Source organism: Dromaius novaehollandiae, chromosome 4 (assembly GCF_036370855.1).
Source record: "Dromaius novaehollandiae isolate bDroNov1 chromosome 4, bDroNov1.hap1, whole genome shotgun sequence".
Taxonomy (NCBI): Eukaryota; Metazoa; Chordata; class Aves; order Casuariiformes; family Dromaiidae; genus Dromaius; species Dromaius novaehollandiae.
In genome coordinates, this window is record NC_088101.1 from 51,174,187 (window position 1) to 51,193,053 (window position 18,867).

At 34.6% G+C, this 18,867-nt stretch overlaps 1 protein-coding gene across 3 annotated transcripts in view; it reads left to right on the plus strand.

Annotated features, from left to right (window-relative positions):
• The window catches only part of TENM3 (teneurin transmembrane protein 3), a 1,359,158-nt gene that overhangs the window by 742,233 nt on the left and 598,058 nt on the right, over positions 1-18,867 (plus strand). For all 3 annotated transcript variants that reach the window (XM_064510997.1, XM_064510998.1, XM_064511002.1), the window contains one exon: positions 8,782-8,939. The gene's annotated coding sequence lies outside the window, so the exon portion shown is untranslated. The remainder of the gene's footprint in view (positions 1-8,781; positions 8,940-18,867) is intronic.

The following is an 18,867-nucleotide window of genomic DNA, read 5'->3' on the forward strand; positions in this document are numbered from 1 at the left end:
GATTTTCTGAGGAAATAGTTGAAAATTTTGATTCCAATGATCAGAAGGAGCAGATACTCCTGCATATCATTGTTTGGCGAAAAGAGTAATTTCACTACCATCATTCAGATCCCTTTTTTAAATCTTTAATATGAGCCAGATGTTCTACTACATTGTCTAGACACAGAGAAAAATATGAAAAACAGCATATAGAAGAGAAACCTTGACTTTTTAAAACCTATTTGCTGCCTACATGACTAATTTGCAGCAGAGATGATAGTCATATGATCCTTAGTCATGACTCATAAAGCTGGGGTGGCCTCTGAACCAGAAGTGTGGTACTTGACTGGTGACAACTGAAATTCAACTGTAAAAACATTCAGCATGAAGACTTTTGCAAGGTTAGGTTGATGATAATTTTGTCTGCTTTTCCAACCCTTCAGAAAAATCTATTATGCAGTGATGCTACGAACAAATAGAGTTAACAAGTTCCACTTTGACTTCAGGCTCTGACTATGTTTATTAACTATAAGTAAACAAAGTATAATTCTGCCTATTCAAGTAATAAAAAAAAAAGCTAAAATTGTTACTAGTTTGCATCAGAACGGCCAATGAAATACTACCACCAAGCGTGGAGGCATTAATGTGCAAAAGTAGAGGAGAGTAGGAACAATTTTTCCTCAAATGTTTCAGGTTTCGCTATTTCTGGAGGAAGGGAATATGTTGTGGTTCACTGAACCACAGAACTGTTGTTCTTCTACAGCCAAAGGAGGATACACTACTGCTGGAAAGCCATGTATCAAGATATTCAAGTTCTTGCAGGATTCACTTTGAGCAGAGAAAACTGTGATAGTGGAAAAAGAAAACTTAATTCTGGTAAAATATGTCAACTAATATATTTTTTTAAAAAATCAAGGTGTATTTTATCAGCATTTTCTAGACCAATCATAACAGCTGGCAGTAAAAATGCCATGTACAACTCACCTCATTATGAAAATATGTAATTTTCTCTCACGTTCTCCATTCAGTGAACAGATAAAGATAAGCACAAACTTCTTCTAACTTTGAATGCATTAAAAAAATAGCAAAACATATTTTTTCCAGATTTGAAAATGAATTTATTGCAATTAATCATTTTTCTGTCATATGGTCTTGATGTTATAGTTCATACTCTGCAAACTGTGAGACAGGTCTTATAATGAGCTAGTCCTTCTTAGTGATATATCAGGTTGTTTAAAAATCCACAGGAATTAGTAAGAGCTTGTTTGTTTTTTTTTAATTCTCCTAGGTGCTATAGCCAAGAACCAGATTAATTTCTCCCAGCTGAACATGATTTTATAGCACCCATTATAGTTATATATTAATACTAACATAGTTCTGCAATTCTCAGTTGTTAGGCCCTGATGCAACCACAGTACTAAAGTATTTATAATATTACTTTTGTACCCTGCTCTCACATGGTTTTGCCTCTGTCTTCAGTCATCCCACTACCCAGACCTGTGGCTATGCCACTTGAATTACAGAAGGGAATACCTGAGGGAAGGATGGGGCACAGAGAGGGAGATGGTCACATGTTCCCAAGGATGGAGAAAGAATTGGAACCATGAATTACGGCAAGCAACTTGGGAAAAAGCCCCTAGGGCAGGTTCACTCTTCCAGCAAGTTAAATCAGCTGGTGAGTATGAGAAAAAGATGCTCGCATCTTCCCCAAAGTCCAGAGAGATGTAATTGTACTGCAGGAAGTGGCTCCTTTGCAAAGCCATTTTTTTTTCTTTCATTATCTAGAAAGATTCAAAGGATATTACTGAGTTGTACTTGTTGGTGAAGAAAGGTGACTTTAATTAGGTCTTTTCTCCCCTTGATACATCAGTTAACCAACCCAAATGGGGTTATTACTGATTACTTATTAATCATTTCTGGTTTACTATTGTTAAGGGAATCTTCCAACGGGCAGGTAAATGTTTCAAGGGTGCTAAATAGTAATACAGAAAAGCTGCAGTGGCCTTGCTTAACCTTCTCCTTGATTATAGAGCTAGGAAACAAGTAGAATTTAACCTGGTTCAGGTTGTTTCAGTTTAATGTCATTGCTCAGTTAAATTGCATCCTTAACTCTCAGGTGGGATTTCTCTATGAAGGTGTTCTATTTGTAGTGAAGGCTTGTTCGTCTGGAGCCCGCTAGTTAGAAAATAATCTTTAATAAGGTGCTCTTTCCTTTGTGAGAGCCACAGAAGGTTAGCAGGAGAAAGAGTCACGTTTATTGTGTGAAGCAGAACAAAAAAGGCCGGGCTAAGAATGTCTGATGTCATGTTATTAAGCCCCACGTGTTGCATCCTGCAAAAGGATGCTGTTAGAGAAAAATGTGTTCAATATGCTGTGTTTTATCTAGAAAGAAGAGATAGGCATAGAAAGGGCCACTTTTCTGAGTTTATAGTTGAGGATGCAGTAACCTTATGATTATAGATAAAAATGCTGCTAGAGAAGGTTTTTGCAGTGAGGTAGAGTTAATATGGAAAACAGATAACAGGCATATCTTTCTTATAGCAGCAAAGTATGTCCTGTTCATTCATATTCTACGTATGCAAAGTTATGAGGATTTTGCGGCTGTCAGCAAAGAGGTCATAAAGAAAAATAAAAGGAACTGGAATTAATTCCACTACTGGTTTCACTTGCACACACTGTAGACTGTCAGTATGGTACATAATAAATCTCGATCCACCTGTCTGCTTCCAGACTAGAAATTATAAATGTAGTTTATTTTCCCATTATGACATTAGGGAGCATGCCAAGGGTGCACTATACTGAAGATGGTTTAAAGAGATAGCAGTAGAAAAATAGATTTAATGACTCCTTTAGTGTAGCTTTTGCATTCTACAGCAGAAGGGGCTGGGTAGGGCAAGGCTACTTGTAAATCTGGCTTTTTTCTTTCAGTTTTAGTTTAGTTTTTGTCCCACAGATGGTCCTGTGGTCAGCTGGATTCACATATATGCTCTTAATCACAAAGCTTGATAATATACCTTGACAGCAAGAAAAAAGAGAGGATGGGCAGAGCATTTTTTGTGAATTTCTACCTGCAGAGTAGCTTATTATTTTTTAAAATATGACTTGCTCATGTATGAGGATGTAGCTGATCTCTGCTTTAAATAATTGCTAAAAAAGGAATAAAATATCCAAGCAGTGACGGTTGGATCACTACTTTCAGTACTACACCAAAAGCCTCTGCCACAGCTGTTAGATACAGCATTTCTTTAACCGTCATTTGTTCTTTTTTAATATTTTGTATAAACACTTATAAATCAATAGTATCAAGATACCCTCAATGTTCATGCTATAATTTCTACATGCATGGTCACTGTGATACTGCCTTTAATTATAGGACCACAAACTATTTCCTAACAAATCGATATGTTCTATTAAGCATTTTTTGTAACCTTAGATAAATGTGTAGCATCTATGCAGGACAGTATAAAGTACTTCTCCAGATGGCTTGATCATGACAGATAGCCTTATTTATTGTTATGACAGTTCAGGGGCAAGCTGCACCTGTGATTTCTCCCCCAGTCTGGCTTGCAGGCATATCTTTCAAGCAACAGACCTTACTGACGTTTTCACTGGATTGAATCAAGGGGTTCACCTCACTTTTGACTGTATCAGTTTGTCACATTGCTTCCCTGCTCTCAAATTCTGTCCCCAGTTGCATACCAAGTGGTGCTTTTTGCATCCCTTGTGCATCCTTTACAAGTGTTTCTTCAGACAGAATATGCCACTATTTCCTCTCTTGTTTTACTGCTCTTAGTCTAGTTCCTAGGATACTACTACTTTTTTTGATAGTGTGAACCTTGCAAGCACAACATTAGATTTTCATATCTCAATGACACATTTTTCTAAGGGTTTGTGACAAAGGAAAGATAAAGTTTCAAAGAGTAGCTCCATACAAAGAGATATGTTATCCATTCTCTACAAAAATATATCACAAGTACAGAAAAGGATCGAGATCGTAAGAGGCTCTCGGCCAGGTCAGTGGAATGTGGCAACATGACTAGAACGCACCGTTTTATTCACCTAGGTCAGGCCTCAGCTATTCATATAGCCCACATCTTCTGTTTATAAGCAACCATGACACATTGCTAAAAACATTTTCTCAAGTTTAGGCAAGCCCATTTGTTTCAGACATAACCTCAACTCTTTCTACGTGACCCTGTTGCATTCTCAGTCTCTCTCTTGCACTGGTTCTCCGATGCTTACTCTCACCCTTTCTACATGATATGTTTACATTTTAATACTTTTTGATCGGAAAATTGCAAAGAGAAAAGCAAGCCTGTTAGTTTAGCTGAAGGCAGACAGACAGATGTTTCTCAATGATAATTCTTCTAATTCTCTCCTAATAAGTGTTGGTATTTTTGTAATATATCCTATCTGTGATAATTGTTTTTGCTAGCAAAGTTTTGTCCAGCTAGCCAGAATTATTTCAGTCAGCCATACTGAAGAACACAAAGTATTTATAAAATTTATGGAGATCTCTTTTGTCCCCCACAATTAAAAATGTTTGTATGTTATTATAATGGTATTATAATAATACAAGAATAATATAATAATGTTCTTTAAATTAGTGCATAGTTAAGAACTGAAGTTCTCAAAAATACACTAATTTTTCTCAATCTCATATCAAAATTTGTATTTTTTTCATTAATTTTTTTAATCATGTGTTTGCAGTGTTCATATGAACTAACACAGAAACAGATTGAGATTAGGAAAGGTAAGGAAAAATTGACAAATGGAAAGGGTAATTGGGTAGACTGAGGCAGCAGAATGCTGAAACCAAAGTTATCACATACAGGTGCATCCTACTTTAAAACTAACTCTTCTCTTATTCATTAGAGTCAGCAGTGGTGGTTGTCTTGACACTAGAAAACATTGTGGTATGGCTGTCTGATTAATAACTTCCATCCACAATTTGGGTGTTGCTGACTACAATGGAATTGTTTTCAAAGTGACTCCAGTGCTGTATGATAGATTTCAGGAGTAGAGCTCGATCCATAGATATTTCTGGCATGGAGAAATTACTGTATGTTTTGTTCTGCTGTTACCAAATTTAATTTAAAATTACTTTTTTTCCCTATACTTTTGTTTTCCAGTTCTTTTTTGTATACTTCTGTATATTTCTTATATAAACTGTTCTCTGGTATTAGTAGCATTTCAGCAGAGACTGCTGAAGATTACAAATGTTAAAGGGGGCTACAGGCTAGCAGTTATACTTACTGGCTTATCTCCACCCCTTGCATAAGCATATTAATATTCAGCTTTAATTTTAGGTTCTTACAGTGTTTCTCAAGTGTCATCAGTTTCCAGACAATGAACTACGGACCATTTTGTCAAGATCCTCAGTTGCTAAAACCATAGTCTGTTTCTAGATTGAATGACAAGCGTACTATGCCATGGGTTCCTGGGCTCCCATTAAGTCCACACACCCAAGTTTACTTCTCGTAGGAAGCACTCAGAAACTTTTGTGACCTGTGAGTTTATCTGTAGCCAGAGGAAATAATGCAGGGATATTGGGAAGTCGATCAAAATCTTATCATTGTTTTGGTCTCCCATTGAAGGAAGCAAACAAAGAAGGTAAAGCAGGATGAAGTGAACACAAATACAGCAAGTCAGGTTTTGTTCCAAGAAGAGTAAATTATTAACCATATAAGAAACCATAAATATACTGAAAATAAATATTATTTTATAGGAAAATATTTGCCATTTTTTAGGTATGAAATTTTGAATCTGGGAACAGGAAAGGCACTGACCAATATCCATAGGAATCAGGAGCTCTCCACAATACTGTTTATCAGCATTCAGCTAGTGTTATGAAAGCAGGGTAATTCCTGTCCGTATCTTACAATATATCTTTATCTAAAAATTTAAATGTTCATGTATGTTAATATTACACTAGGATTTAATTACTAGGCACCTCTGAAAATCAGACTGTAGGACATAGGTGAATTACAACAAGCATTCCCCAACATGCCTAAGCTGGCAGCCTGGATGCCCAATGCTCCCTCTTTAATGAGTGAAAAGATAGAAGCTCTTCTAATCTGGCTTGATGTCTGGAGATGCTTTTCTATTTTCCTATTCACTATAGAGTAGATTTTGGACAACAAGACTTCAAACTTTCAAGCTTCAATAAAGGGTTTAAAGTTGGCCTGGAGACTGCCTGAAATGCCAGCAATTTTAGTCTTACTCCCCTTTCTGATTGTCTATGCAATATAATTTAATTGCCATATCACATTCTTCAGTGTTAAGAAGCATTTTGAAATTGCCATTTTTGTACTATGAATTTCATGTGAATTCATCTACTTTTAAAAGTAATTTTAAAGATAATCTGTGATATCCTGTGGTTCTCAGCAAGTTTTGCGTAGCATATTTAGTACAACTATGTTGACATTCTGCCAGGCTCTTGGTGAGAGCTCCTTGTAAGAACTTTTGTTATTGAATCTGATTCACTTTAAGGCAGGTCACAAATCTCAGTCACAGTTCAGTAGATCATCCAGATTTTATTGTCTGACTTAGCCTTTTTTATGGCTGGCTTCCAAAGCAGTGTATTGGAGTGTGAGTTCAGAAGAGACAAACTAGGAAACAGGAAGGAAAGGACTGGGAAGGCACCATGCTGCTAACATGCAATTCGTACTTCACTAGCAGTCATCTGGTTCAGTTCGTGACATTGTCCCTTGTGAATAACAGCAAATTAAACTGTTATAAAATTCATATTGTTTAGAGGAACAAAGATTCACTGTCTGTTCTGGAGTTTAATGTGTCCATTATCTCTGCCATCCTCTTAATCAAGAGAAGCAGCTGACAAGGAATGTGCTAAAAATGACTAGCAGGAGACTGCAGATAACAAGACTCAGTAGTTTACTTCAGTTAAGAGAATAAAAGTGACAAACGCTGTATAAATTCCTTCCCCTTTCCATTTAAAAATACTTACCGATGGTACCAGCAGATATTAAATATGTCGTTTTATGAAATCCATCTTCATGTGAAAAATAATTTAGGTCTACAGAGAAGTAGATATCAGATTTAATAATATGCATATATCCATACCAATAGGGTATAGTCTATTTTGTACTCTAAGTCTTCTGTAACAATCCACAGAAGAAAAGTTGAACTTTTAAATACAAGTTTCAGTACTAACATTCTCAAGGATGTATTGCTGTGCATTGACATTGTATTTGATGGTCCGATATTCCGTCTACTCCTTGAAATCATCTGGTAAAGACAGTAATATTTCCAGCTGATAAATTCCGGAGAGTGCTTCTATGTCTATTGTATAGCAAACAATTAATGGAGGCAAAAATGTGTAAGAAGGCAGTTGGGCAAAAATAATTAGAAATATTTATGAATGACATTAGCATAAATTATTGTCCACTTTTTTTATGCCTTTAAAAGACTGGCTGTTCCCTCACAGTAATATTAGTTTCATCACACGTTGGTATTTAGAAGAAAACATTTTATACAATCTACCAGTAATACCTACAGCTTATTTTGTCATATTTGCTGCTGTTTTTCATTATCCATCAGGTATACTGATTAGGTAGGAAATTTATAGCATGTGTTTTTCAAACAGGTATTTGAGAAAAATATCCATCTCTCAAAGTTATTTACAAATACCTTAGTAAAAGGCCATGAAGTACAATAGCAATAGAGAAGGTCAGAACATTTGTTCTGTTAATTTAGAATCCATAGTAAACTTTTTCCTCCTTCTGACATGCTTTCCCGTTCTATTTTCTATGCACTAACCTCCTTTACAATTATTATTAATTATATTATGTAATGCATATCTTAACTACAGTCCTTAGATACCTATAACATTCAGAACATTGAAATCCCATTTTTATGAATATTTCTTCCTTTCTATTTTCATAGTGGAGTTTGACATTTTATTTTCTCTCTCTAATCCTTCCTAGAATAGTCTGTTGTTTTGTTTTGTTTATTAGTTCATTATATTCCTGGTTTCAGCCATTGACAAACAAGTTTCTTCTTGTTCTGTCAAATATAAACTTATTTTTTCTCTAAATTTCTCCCCTTTTCATGCTTGAATTATTAGCTGACATGTCTATTTTCCAGACCAGCTTTTTAAATTTGTTTTCCTTCCTTTAATTTATAAATGATATAATCAATTATTTATACATTATTTCCCTAGTGAATCCTAAGCAGAATATTTGATTGTCCTCAGATAAGTCATTCCACGACTGAAGTGCTCTCAGGCAGCTGACACCAGTTAGCCCAGCTAATTTTTAACCTCTCCTGGGCCTTGATATGTCTAAGGCCAGCCAACAACTGCCTACATATTCTGTCACTCACTGAATAGAAATGATGCATTCATTGTACAAGTCCATTCACTCCCTTTTGCTGAGCTTCCATTGTTTTGCCTATTGTGTGTTCAGTCAGAAGATGGAACAAAAAGCTGGCCATGGGAGAGAAATGCAATCTAACTTCAGCTGTGTAGTAGCTCTCCATCAACATCAGCTGAGCATCAATAATTTGACAGGGGTCTAATAATAAAGTTAGCATTCATACAACCTGGATGAAATTTGAGTTGTGTCTACATAGTATTACAGAATTTGTCAAGTACTTCAGGCAGACTCACTGTATACACAGTGAAAATAGTTCTATAGTTAAATACAAACAAGAAATTTGTGCCCTTTACATTGTTACTGATAATGTCCCATGACTATTCATTTTTTAACTAAAGAACTACTTTTATATGTGTATGACACACTGTCTTCTAGACTCTAATTAAAACTTTTTTTTGGTCCTTAGGTGGAATGATTACTCTGCTGAGATAAGCTCTTAATTAATGCACAGAGATCCTGAAAGTCCCACCTCTCAACAGTAATGATTGACATCCAAGGATACATAAATTACACTAATTGAGCTTTCCATCTATATACTTTTCTGCAGCCAGCTCATCAGAAAAGGTAGGTGAGCAGACCAGCATAAGAAAAGTTATTTTGCTGTCATCTGTATTTTCCTGAAGAGGAAAATCTTGCAGAATTATTGAACATTTGTTACCATGGGTGTCAGCTCTTCTCTAGTTTTTAGATGTAATATTTGCTTTACTGTGAAAAGTAGCAGTTTTCATTCAGTGATGTATGGCTGAATAGCTACACAATCTTCACTACTGAAAACCAAGAATCCCCTACAAGTCTTTGGGCAACACCAAACCCGAATAGTGTTGCATAGCAATATGTATTACCTGAATAAGAGTTTTTTGGTATTAAAATCAGACATTTAGCTACATGTAAGTTCTTGAAGTCTTTGCCCTTGAGGTTCTTCCCAAAATACTGCTTTATTACTTATGATGAATTTTGAAATGAATCTAGTGATATATTAAGGTTCGATCCTTCATGTTGATTAGATTTTTCAGCAACTGAAAATTCTGGTCAAGGGTAACAGGTATAAGGATATTCTGAATGAGCTTTGTGTTGCTGTCTGAAGGGCTGCCTGAATTCCTTCAATAATATACATTTTATAAAAATGAATAGTATTCTATCTGCAAATGTTCATCTCTTGATTTTGACCCACAATCTGAAGTACTGATTTTTATAATATTTATTATGCAATCCTTTATTTCTAAGATTAAATGCAGTGCTTAATAAGGAACCTTACTTTGTGTTTAATTTAATACTGAATATTTATTATTCTGGAGTCAGTTAAGATGCAGTCACTGAAGTCATTGAACAAAGTCCAGCATTCTTATCTTAGCTGAGGTTCATTTAAACAGATACTGAAGATAACATGGTGGATGGAGAGGAGCCAGTGAAAGGTGCTGCAATATATCAGAGAGATATCTGGCAGAGAGAAAAAGTTGTAAATAGCATATAGGAAGTGCTGCAAGCAATCAAGGAAGAAAGCGAGAAATTAGGCCAAAAATGTGTCTACATAAAGTTTTCTCTATGGCTTAAACAATAATCTAGGGTATAATGATAATTTATTTGGTCTTAGAAATTGGCTTTTGTCTGATCTGACTGTCTGGATAGCTTTAGAACTCTTTAAAAAGAATTTATTTTTTCCTTATTTATAATATATATTCATTCCTCCTAACTTATAAAAAATTTCAGTGAAAACTTTGAATTTTTGAAATAAGCATCAGATTTTCAATGTAACTTCAATTACTTCAATGTCCAATTTCAGTGTTATATTTTACTTTTACATTTCTCTATACTCTTTTCTAGAAATGGTTATGCAAGTATTCAAAGTGTGTAAAACATTTAAACATGTTTCAGAGATACTATTTTAGGATTCTAAAAGCAAGACAACAGTTTAATTGACTGTGCTGTGCTTGGGGGATAGAGTTATGCTTCCTTGAGGGAATTTCATGCTGAAAAGGATTAAAATACTTACTGACATTTTCTTAACTCTGGACTGGAAACACATATAGTCGTTTGCATCTAGATGAAAAGTGAACAGATCTGTGGCTAAAAATGTAAATAGATATGTATCTGTCAACTAGGGATTGTTTAACTTCTAATTGAGAAGTTTAAAACTTGGACTGCTCAGCAAATTGTGAGGGGAAATTCCAATCTATGCTTACTGCAGAAGAAATGTCAAGGAGCAATATGGCACACTGTTAATTTGTATTTAGATAAAATGTAAAGTTTATAGATGCAAAACTATTTAAAGATGGCCATTTTAAGCTGGTCAATTGAGAGTCTCATCACACCTTAACAAGAAAGTGAAATACTTTGTTGTTGTTTTTAAAGACTGAAATGTAGGTTCTGTGTTCACCTTCTTAGAACTATCAAGTTTCAAACATTTTAATGGCTTGCCGTATTACTCTGTGAGTGAAAAAACAAGTATTGTCGGGACTCTCCAAAAAGCATGTGATGGAGTTGAGCATGATAAAAGGTTGTTTCATCTTTCAGCCGCAAGAGAGCATTGCTATACCCAATTTCAGTAGTTTTTCCTTACCATTTCCCTCCATGTTGTAGTCACAGCTATTTACCCCTCCAGTGTAGCACAAAGGTTATTGAGAAAGGGATTGAAAGGAAGGTTCATTGGCAGACTAGAAAGAGGACTGAATAAGGCAGGTGCTGGACAGACAGAGGTCCCATCAAAGGAGTGCATTGACTTTTGCAACCTCCCCTTTGCCTCCAGCAAGGTTATGAAAATGTCTATTTCTTGTGAAAGAGGAAAACTTGGAAGAAAACAAGCTGCGAGTATGGTAGCAGAGTCACTTACAGTTCAGGTCTCTGTACTTCTTCCGATAAAAGTGTGAGGTCAAAATGAAAAAAAATTAAATTTGGAGTTAAGAGTACAGAGATATAAGTGAAGACTAGGGGGAAAAAATAAGAAATAAAGAATAAAGGATAAAAATGCTGACTATCCTAAATGCACTTCATTTCTGTAATAACTTCCTACCTTTAGTATTAATGCAAAACTATTAGTAGACCTTTTATGGAATTCCAACACTGTCTGTAATTAATGTGTAATTCCTGCTCCTCAGACTATCATTAAAAATTACTTACACCTCTGGAAAGAAAAGAATTTGTTGTAATTTCATCTTCTGATGAAATATAATGATATGACTCTTTGGTTGATGTAAAACATTAAAATTTCTTATATTTACATGTAATTAGGAATGTAGTTGTGATTTTCATATTATATGCATGGAGACATAACATCTATGTATTAACTAAATTTTTCTCTTTATTGCACTTGGAAATACTCTGCACCCTAACTTGGCAGCTTCTAGAAGGCTGAATTGTTTAGAGGCTGAAAATTTTGGTAGGAACAAAGTGTTTTAACTGACTAAGGAGAACAAATACAAAGCTTGGATGCAGGGTCACAAAATTGGAGATGGGCTGTTCTCTGCTCCTGTATACGGTGACATGCAAAAGAGTCCTGGGAGAACAAAACATTGTGAAGGACACTGAGCAGTTGTATTAGTCTTACAGAATTTTGTTAAAACACTAGATATTTATTCAAATCTTTTGACTATATCTTGGATAAAAAACAAAATTGAAGCATTATTCTGAAATCAGAAAGAACTTTAATTCCACAAGTCTGAAGTAAGGAATTATATTAACTTCCTCAAAATCATATTTGAGGACATCATTGTGACTAAAAATAAATTAGTAGTAGTAATTTGCTGCACTTAGCTTAAACCCAAATCCAATCAAACTAAATACTTTCTCTGCCTTTATGAATTAAGAGTATAAATCCAAAGCCACTTAGCCCATTAGCAACATCTTCTGTACCCATGTTCTTAGAGCTGGCCATAGTGTTCTTTGTGGTAATCATCGCCCGTTTGTAAAAATTCTTTTCAGAAGACTTCCCCCTGTCTTATTTGACTAGAAGGAGCCAATTTTGGGGAAAAGCCAGATCTCATCATTGGTGGAGGTAGTGAGGATGAATGCAGAACAAGATTGAATGGTAGAAAATATGTTTCACCTAAGTATTGTTTGATTTAGTTAATAAAAATATACTCTGGAAGACAGTGAAGGTCTTTTAAATACTCACAGTGGGAAATGGTTGAGTATGTAAGTGTAGAAGAGAATTTTATGAAATTAGAATACAATAAAGCTTCTAATCTGACAAGGGTCTAACTTTATTATCACAAGTTTTCAGAATTTGTATATTTTTATACCTATGAAATGGCACTATAAGCTTCATTAGATTCAATATCTGTGGAAATATTTATTAAAAGGAACTTTAGCATATGTTCAGAATGTTGACAGCTAACTGTTTTAAACTGTAGTTAAAATGTGTTTTGTGCTGATTGAAAAGAATAATTTTGGCTGTAACACCAGCTTTGAAGAAAATATCAAGAGTCAAATCAGGGGGAAGACAAGGATATATCTCATGCTTATGATAATCAATTAGACATTAATGATAGATATTCCATTGTGAATGGTTGCAACAATAAAACACTATCAGGCTAACATAGTAGAGCTTGGTCTCCTTTGGCTTTTGGAACCAGTGACATAGCAGGCCATCAGTCAAATTAACAAAGTGTGCCCTTATTACACATTCTGGATCTGTACATAAACTGCCAACATATGATCAAAGACTGCAGCTGCTCCTGTTATATCACAGTCACATCATAGACGTTTTATAGTTATAGTAGAGAGAGAGTTCCAGGGACATCCCACTCACCTTGCAGACATACAGAGTTCAATGGAACCTCATTAAATTGCACCTTGAAATTCATAGCACATCTATCAGGTAGAGTCTATGTAATTTCTGTCTGAAAAATTTTTTGACTTGATTGCCTGTATGCCTTAAGAAATTGTGGAGGTTCATGGTTGTATATTTTAATTTTAAAGTGTTAGTTTCCAAAAGCAAAGGATTTTTAATATCCAGATGGTGGTGTTGTATCTCCCACTTTCAGGTAGTGTGAAGGTGTTAATAAAATAACTAATACTAATTAACAATAATTATATTGTAAACTGGAATACTAAGGCCTATTTTCATATCTATTGACACATTTTCATTTCTCATGATAGATGAGTATTTCACTGAAGTCAGTGACTTTTGCCATTGACTTTTACAAAACTGGAATTTCACCTAATCAATTTTTAATAATAATCAGAAAATTTTTAATAACAATTGATTACCTTTTTAATATGATCTGGTTTCAGTATGAGAAACATCAGAGAGAAAGAGATCTTAATGAGAAAGTGATTCAAAGTGTTCTTCCTGTAAAAATAAGTTTGTTTCAGTAATTACTTAATGTTGAACACAGAATAGCTAACTGCTATATTACAACAAAATTAAACTCTGTCAATGCATTTGTCTGAAATTTTAAAGACACTATAACCTAAGTCTTATTGTTGGTTTAGTTCCACGTTATCACTTAAAGAAAAAATTAATTTACCATTTAGGTACCTAAGTAGTGTAACAGATCTGCAGGCAACCAGATAATCAGAGATCTTAATGTTAGGTTTTTTGCAAGAATTAATTGCTGAATCAAAATGAAACAAAACAAAACAAAAAAACAGTTTATTAAGGGAATAGCTCTAACCAAAAATACAACCTTGTGTTGTTCTCTGCTTTTCGTCTACATACTCTTCACACTTTACAGACAAAGAAAGAATCATATATGCAATTGTTCTGATAATTTTCAGTGCGTGTACAAAAGAGAAGAATAGGTTGTAATACTAAAATATGTTAGGTAGAATAATAATTTATTATGGTAACACTCAAATTGCTTGTCATGTCAGGAAAGGTTATGCTTTAATTAAGCAATAAGGCATGACAGAGTGTGAATTACAATGCAGTAATTCTTGTCTAGTGCATTGTTAGGCAAGAGACCAAAGGCCTATTGCCACTGAATGCTGCAGGAATTAAATATTATGCTGTAATTTGAACAACACTATTATATTGCAATAATTATAAAATGTTGCATTTCTAAATGATAAAAATTTACGAATGATAATTTTTCTATACATAATTGCTCCCCTAAGAAAATATTTTGATGCCAAGTCTATCAAGGAAAAAGAGAGATTTATGGGATTTTTCTATTGATTATTTTCATTAGGTTTAGATGACAATTAAAGTCTAGATGACAATTAAAGTCTACAGAGAATATTTTACAGTAGATCTGGAGGATGTTATTTTGATGCCATTTTTCCTAAAATAAACAGAAGACAGACAGCTCTGAGGAATTTAGAACAAATGTTCTCTAAGATTTTTCTTTTCACTGTACAGGACTAATCTACAACACTTAAGTTAAAGCTTTGTGAAACTCCTGTTTCCTAGAAGTCTAGCATTTAGTGAAGGCTTTTTTGTTACCTTTTCACCTTTTGAAAGGATAATGTGTTCTCCTCCCATTCTTCCCTATTGGCACCTTATTTTGAAGGCACCTCATTTGCGAAGTCTTTCAAACCTATCTCTCAGGCTTTAACTCTTTAAAAAAATAGTGCATTTTCTAGGGTTTTTTTCTGATTATCAAATAGGAAGTGGAAAAAATACAAGCATATGAGAGCTTCCATTATATTTCTCTGCTACAAAGCATAAAACCAGTGATATCGTAAATAGTGGAAAATACTGAAAAAAGTTTTGAGCTTAAATATTTTTCAGCATCTTCATTGGCTATATTTATAGATACCGAAACCCATGTAGCTGAGTTTTGTAATACATGATGTTTAGCACCACTATGAAATAGTACATTATTGTCCATTTTGCAATGTTATTTCATAGCTTACCTGTCTGACTGAAAAAGGTTAATAGAATTCCATGTCTTAAATGAGATGTGTGTATGATCTACTTTTTGAGAGAAGTTTGAATCCTCATGCTGAATTGATTTGTTTGTCATTGAGCAACTTCAGCCAGGTTAGTGATCTCAAAAAAATATTTTGTCTCAGTTGTAAGATTCAATAAAACTGGAATAAGAGGCAGTTTTTCATTGGTTTACATTGGTTTACACCACTAGCACAAAAACCGTACAGCTCCCAGAAGTCACAGGTCTGCAGTACAGCATCAATCCAATCCAAACCTCTCTGTGTCCCTCAGGTTATTTTTTGGGTTGCATTTCTGTGCTCAATTTGAGGATAACTGCTGTCTGAACCACTACTAAAAATAAGATATGGGTTCAATTTGCAAGTTGCTGTTACGGTCCTTGATTGAATGCAGTTCCATATCCTTAAATAAATCATAATTTTTCTGCTGACCTAATCACATTTCAATTAATATACTTCCTTTAAGTACTGTAATATTTATTATGGTAAAACTATAACAATAACTGTAGCTAACAATATTTAATATTGTTTTATATCGTTTCTTCTGTACTGTAGTCTAGCCGCAGTAGTAGTAATAATAGATCTCATGTAAGAAGAGAGCTAGTCTTTAGGACAGTACCTGAACAAAGACGACATTTTTCCCCTAACACTTTAATTACAAGCAAATTCACCTTCAAAGGATTCTTTGTACACTAAGGAAATCTGTCACTATGACACAGTTCACAGGAGGAAACAATTGGTTCAATTTTCACAACAGTTAAGTAACTCCGCAGTTAAGTTAAGTGGTAAATCATAAAAAATAAAATATATTGCAGTTCTAGTATAGTTTATCACAGCTAGCTGAGGAACTTACTTCTGATTTCATAGTGATTAGGAGGGCATTTCTACTTGTTAGTTTTCAGCAAACAGTTGTCTTTAATCTGAGACTGCAGTCTAGATAGGTGTTCACACTAGATTATTCATCTCTAAAACATTTTTAATGCCTGTAACTCCTATAAACCCTTTGATGTTTTTACTTACTTTTTTCCATTCTTGTATTATACAAATTTGTGTAAATACTCCATAACATGAGCAGAAAAATGTAACAGTAACAAAAAATGTTCAGGGCGAAGGATAATAAACTGCCTGTTGAAGCTTCTCTGTTTTTCAAAATAGAAATGCTTTTGAGATTTGATTAACAATGACATATTGTATGACAAAAGAAGAAAAAGGATTTAGAAATGGAAACTAAAAATAGTTGTGTGGTAATTTAATAACCTGGCAGATTTTATTCCATCTGTTAGGAAGAGTTTGAAAGCCATTTCCTGCTGCCACTCACACCACAGAAGCTTCAGAGTTCAGAGATGGAATCAAATACCTGATGTGAAAAGCTGCTATTATGATTCATATCCAAAGATTCATATCAGTTTGCTTGCCTAGAATATTGTGCAGGGTTATGTAAAACAGAAAAAGTTAATCTAAAAGTTTAGGACTGTTAACTGTCTTATCGTTGATACTACATCGTGGGGTGAAAAAAGAAAAAATGTTCTTCCTTTGTTTTATGAGAATTATGGAAACAATTCTTTCTAACTGGATGGCTAAAGGAACCAGATTTCTCAGATAAGTAGTCCAGTACTCATTTTGTACAGAATTACTTTTAGGGTGACTGTACAATGTTACATTGATCTGTCCTTTATTGGCATCCAGGACTGATAAGCAAATTGTGGGAACATAACATCGAATTACATGGACAGAAGGTATGAAGAGAGCAGTGAGAACATGTGCGGTGTAATCTTTAGCTGATAACTGGCCTTCCAACCCACCATAATTCAAATACTGACATGCACTATGTTCTGCAGATGGGTTAGCTGCAACAACCCACATGTGTCTCTGTATAGCTCATTAGCTAGCCATAATCAGATATTTTTGCATGTTCTCTCACAACTGTTTGATAGAAAAAAAATTAATTATTCTTAGTCTGTAATAGTAGGAAAACTGTAACACTTTCTAACGTTAATCTAATTGACAGTATCAGACTGCACAACTTCTCTTCACTGTTCAAGTAAGACTTTAAGGTAGAGTTGGACATGGGCAAGTAGCACAGGCTGCCAAAGGTACTATGAACTCTTGTTACATAGATAAGTGTCTTTTTGGTCATCTGGGAACAGAGTTTAGAAGGAGCACTGAAAATTCACTGTTGGCTTGACCACTGCTTTTTTTTTCCAAGCTGGCCAGAAGAAACACAGATAAGTGTGTTTCTATCTGAACATGTACAGCTAAGCTATCTTCCTGCTAGATAAAGTCTTCATGAAAAAATAATACCCTTATGTAATGCACTTTCCACCCATTCACACATACTCACATGCTTTTTGCAGGTTTTAAAAAGCTCTGGCCCAAGATGATGTTTTATTTCACCTGAAATCACTTGTTACTTACCAAGCACTGGTTCTGTAGGATGGACATTTGCTTAGATATTTGCAGAGCTGGACTAGAGCAGAGATATGAGGATATAAATCCCTGTGCTACATTATTGATCCACCATGCCATCTGCTCTGTCACCATATATTTGTTTCCTGCCCAGCCCATGCAAAACATGTGATATTTATAATTACAGATCAATTAAAATAGCACTGGTGTTAATGATTTTCACAAGAATGAGAAAATCTCTCATTGTAAAGTTTCATGCTAACATCTTTTATCAGTGATTAACACTAGCCTGCTGGAGTAATTAAAACATAATAATACTAGATTACTGTGCTAAAGTTAAACTCACAGTGGGTTAATATTGCTTTCATATTGAAATCCATATTTTGTCCCAATGAATAGGCCTTGGATTTAATAAGACCAGTCCAAGCAAACCTATTTGTTCATGTGGAAGATGTGATTTGTCTACGGTATCTGGGCTGCTGAAAAAGGATGTATAGCTTGCTGTAAGCAAAAGGACTGTAGGAGTTGATCCATGTGACCTTCAGACTCTAAGTAGAACATGAACAGCAGTCTCAGAAAGTAGATTCTTGAAACTAGCATGAAGATATAATTTTGCACGTGGAACAGCAAAGTTCGTAAGTTCATATAGATTTTCATTACATAGGTCATTCATACATACATAGGTTTCATTACAAAGTTTTAATTAATTGGCACTGATTTGTAGGCGGAAGGCTAAGTTTAACCTTTCCTTTGCAAAAGGCTGGTTTTAAGCGTTCCTCCTCTCACCCTTTGACCCCAAATTTACATTTGGACAGGTATACAATTTGATGCAATTTTTACTTTCATCACATTATTTTGGTATAAATAAATGGACCCCAAATGTGACTTTTTCACGTATGTTCCACATTATACCAAAGATTGCTAGAAATAAATAACAAGAAATTCAGAATCTGAATACATATTGATATGTGGAAATCCATAAAAAGGTAATCTTGAAGAAAAATAAATGGTTAAACATCCCTAATGACGCAAAAGACATGACATTTTAAAAACGATCTGAGGCTTTACGTTAGTATTTTTCAGCTAATTTTTCTGTTTCCTTTCAACTGTGTATTATATTATTGATCAGATCAAACCAGATTTTACCCTTCTTATATATAAAGCAAGGATTTTTAGATCTGTAGCTGCATGCTGTACACCTCAAGGTGGCCTGAACAGCCAATAGGTGTAATAGGAATGATTAAACCTTGTCACAGGG